Source organism: Cupressus sempervirens, chromosome 3, assembly GCF_028749045.1.
Source record: "Cupressus sempervirens isolate cs-2001-9-10 chromosome 3, ASM2874904v1, whole genome shotgun sequence".
Taxonomy (NCBI): domain Eukaryota; kingdom Viridiplantae; phylum Streptophyta; class Pinopsida; order Cupressales; family Cupressaceae; genus Cupressus; species Cupressus sempervirens.
Genome location: NC_143120.1, coordinates 1,060,669,142 through 1,060,673,877, shown reverse-complemented (window position 1 = coordinate 1,060,673,877; position 4,736 = coordinate 1,060,669,142).

The following is a 4,736-nucleotide window of genomic DNA, read 5'->3' as shown; positions in this document are numbered from 1 at the left end:
CATGACTCTTACATACTCAACCACCCTCATCAAGCCTTTGACCAACCCTTATCCTATCCTCTCACACTCATCCTCCTTGTGACAAGTGTCACCTCCCTATTGGTGCTAAACTAGCACAATCCATGTGCTCCCTTTTGAGTGCATCTTGACCCTTCCTCACCATCTCATCATCTTGACATCTTGGCCCTCTATTGCTCCAACCCTTGGCCTATAAATTGAACCCTCCTCCTTCACTAAAAGAATCCATCCTCCATGCAAAGTTATAATGCTATTTTGAGAGCTTAGAAACTACCAAAATACCATTATAATGTTGAAATACCTCCATGACTCCCTTGTTTGAAACCCTCACCCATACACACACTTGGTAAAAACTCCCATCCATTGGAAGCTTGAGCACAAAGTGAGCATACATCCCCTCCCATCAAGGACATAGCTTCGTCATCATGAGAAGCATTTGAGGAGTTTACCATTCTTGGTCTACTTTCCTCAATTATGTATTCTTTGGTCCTATCATAAGTGTTTTTCATGTTTAGTATGGTTAAAGCTTTCATTTAATAGTTAGTTTTCAATTTGCACTACTAAACTAGGTGATATAGATATAGAGTGCAAATATTTATGAATAGAGAACTCCATGCCAAAGGATGTAAAACTTGTATAATTTTTTGGTTGATGCCCATTGTGAAATTGGTGAAATAGGTAGGGCCTTGACATATGTTCTAAACATGAAAGTGGTTGGTATTACTCCAACTTTTCTAACCTATGGCTAAAATTTTAATTACTAGTAACTAGTGATAAAATAGTATCGATTCAAGACCACTTGATTGGCCCTCTTATGAAATTTAGAGCACAGGGGGTTTTCCCCTTTACTAGGCTCATGTGAGTTCTTCCCTTCCTAGTTCCCTTTCAATGTAGCTCTTCTTTAGAATCCTCCAATAGAAAGGTCTCCACCTCTTCTGCCTCTATTTCTGAGTCACACATCATTTAAGGTTATCTTTAAACTGATTTTCGTTCTTGATTTTTTAGACACAAAGAAGAAACATGAGGAAGTCCAAGTTCCCTTGAATGGTTTACCTATTTTCCCAAAATACACTAGTTTTCACAAACTAGAATTGGGTGGATCATAATTAGTGTTTTTTTTTTTTATCATCAGCATATGGTATATTGGTTTGGAGATTGTGAGGTCAACTTCTATATTTATCTATTTGTCCAAAATATGTCTTAGTCTCTAGGAATAAGATTTGGGTGGGTCATAACTAGTGTATTTTTTACAATGAGCACATCATAGTATATTCGTTTGAAGATTGTGATGTCTATTGATATATATACCTATTTGCCCAAAATTCATCTTAGTCTATAGAAACTAGAATTGGATGGGTCATAATTAGTTTATTTCTACTCATGAGCCCATCATAGTATATATTGGTTTGGAGATTGTCAAGTCTACTTGTATATTTACTAGGACCCTGTCCAACCAATTGACATCATGATAAATCTATTATTGCATACTAAAATTTTCCTCAACTTCTCTATCTAATCTTCTTGTTTGGGGCTATAATATGCCTTTTAACACTACCTATTTTATTGGGGTTCGCATAGTAAAGAGAAAACACTATTAAAAGGATATAGTCAAATGATATTAATATCTTCATGATTCACCCTCACTATCATACAATGTTATTTATCTATAGTCAAATATTTCTTTTTTCAAATGAATAAAATTAATGTAAACAAGGTCTCATAATATTTGTTAATGTGTAGTCTGAGCTTTATGTCCACAATTTGAATTAGCTACAGTTTCTCTAGTTCTCATCTATATATCCTTCTTTTTTATCCTTCAACATTTCTTGATGTAGTTGAGTAGGGTGGCGATATTCAAAACATAATGAAAGTTGGAAATTTCAAAGGTTTGGGCACTCGAGCCTATCAATCATATCAAATACTTCAAGGATCTGATTTGTCAAGACTATCTTCAAGACTCTTGAATGAATGGTTTGGTTTTATAAACTCTAAAACACTTAGACTCAAGGGTTCTAAGGTTCCAATTCAATTCCAATACCCCCAATCCACACAACTCTTCCTCAAACTATTAAAAAAAACCTAGTAGGTTGTTTAGTAGATTGGCAGCAAAACAAGAACCCAAATAACTCAGACTTCTTCCTAGACACTTGACAAGGTGATGGTATTTATGGATACCCTTTTCAATTTTCTATGACATATCAAAAAATTTCATATGCTTGTTTTGGGTCAATACCATTATATATGATTGTACCCTTGTTTTCAATTAATGGAAATGAGTAATTTTCCAAAGGAAGTATCAACAAATGACATCCTATAAAACCCAACTATTGGAAAATAACTAGTTATGCCTTAAAATGGCCATATACAAAAGGAATTAACTCCAAAGGGTCTATAGCATCAAAACCCCCAATTTGTGCCTTAAAACCCTTATTATCTAAGGCTTCCAAAATCTCCCAATTGTACACTCTCCTACAAAAAATTGAAGATGGATTCACCATATAATGAACATCACATAACATTCCCAAACATAAAACACACTCCTTGTTTGACCAGATTAGCCACTGCTATACCTGATCCACCATTTTCATTATTTTTCCTTCACTGTTCATCACTGTGATCACTTCTATTCAATCCAACTTTACAAATTCTTGGTCAATCATTTATAATACAAGTTAATAGTTTTTCATTCCATGAATTAGGCCTATGTATTCATGGAACAACTCTAAATTATTCCTAAACCCTAGTGCAATAGCAAACTTCAAACACAAACAACTGGTTAACAATAACTGGTGCGACAGTGAGTCACTGCAATGTTTGGAAGCACATCCAAAGTAAAATTAAATTATTTAAGAACCCTGTTAATGCATTTTAAATTCAATCAATCAAATTTAGAATTGATAGATCAGGGAAATTGCAAAGTTTGAGTAGTTTATTACTTTTTGTTTGTCCAAAACTATATATACCAATTTCAATACCTTCTCTCTTGTCCTATAATAGAGACCCTTTGCTATTAAAAAGACTCCAATATAACTCCCAAAAATAATCCAACCAAATCTTAGCATTGAGTTGAATTTTTAAACCAAAACATAACAAAACAATAGTTCCTTGAGATAGCCATTATTATTTGAAAATTTGAATTTTTTTTAAACCATAAATGGCTTTATTTGAAAATGTGACTTCTTCCTAATTGTTACCTAAAGTCCTAGAGGCATCCCTAACCTATCTTAGACTCCAAGAAACCTTATTAAGAACATTATTGAAACTTGGACAAAATTTATCCATTACAACCAACCATTAGTCCTTTTGAGGAATTACATTATTTTAGTTTCATTATAGGTCTTAAGATCCTCCAATTGATCTGATGACCCTATTTATACACTCCATCCTCTTGATTTGCATTGAGGGTCTTTGAGATCTCCATAAACTTCAACTTTGGCTTGGTTGTGTGTGGTGTTCCTGCACCATTTCTTCTATTAGATCCTTAAAAATTTCAACGTTTCTTCTATTGGATCCTTCAAAATAACAAGCACATGAGCCATTTTATTGACTTGATCTGATCTTTTTGCTTTACTGCATTGATGTTAACATTGTTGGAAAATTGTAGCCAACTAGTAAATTGACTCATTAGGGGATATCATCTCTCTTAGAAGTCTCATCAATGGATTAAATGAAGGTTATATCATGGAACTCTCAAGGGTTATAGATAATTTTTTGAGGAGTGGCTATTCAAAAACAACTTGCCCCAGAGAAGCCTAGTTGGATATATTTTGTAGGAAAGAAAAGTTGACCATGCAAAAAAAATTTACATACCTGTTAGATCATTGGCACTTTATAGCCAATTAGGTTGTTTATTTTTTATGTAGTTAATAGGTTTGCAGATCTTCAAAAATTTATAGCCAACTAAGCTATTATCACTCTTTGGAAGCTCTCCTTGGTCCACTTCCAATTGAGTGTATAGGTCTTAGGCTAGCTAATTGACATGTATACCAAACCATAATCATTTCTCTAGAAAGTGTTTGTGGACACTCAAGGTTGGACAAGTAATATTTTTCTTGGAATCTTGAAACAAAAAGGGAAAACTGGAAAGTTGTTGGACAATAAATGCTATGGTTAGAACTTCAAAACAAAAAGAATTGAAAAACTAAATAATGGGACTGATGAAAACCACAAGCTTGAATGAAATCCATAAAATCATTGTAATGTAGTTACATAGCCTGAACTTAAAGACCATGTATAAAGGATGCTTAAGAATGATCCCTATCCTTGATACTGCCATATGTGATTAACAAATATCTAGGACAAGTGGTAACAATTTCTTAGGAAAAAGATAATTATTTGAATATATGAGTCTTGCTTAGACCCCAATAAATAAATAAAGATGAAGAAATTTATGTCTGAGATATTATAAACATTTCCTCATATCATATCTAGCATTCAAAAATTATGAAATTCCCCTTTCCAGAAGGAAAATATTGATAACATGTTTTTAGAAGATAGAAACAACTTTGAAACTGATATGCTCATTTGTCAAAATGACAAAATCCCATTTGCAATAAGAACATTATCATGTGGTGTCAAATCTTTATACACAATGATGCAAGTGACATATGAAGGAAAGTAGATTACACAATTCCTATATTTTGCATAGTGCAACTAATTATGAATCTATATATGAAGCAAATGTCTTAAAAACTTGCTCATAGACTAGTCTCTTGTTA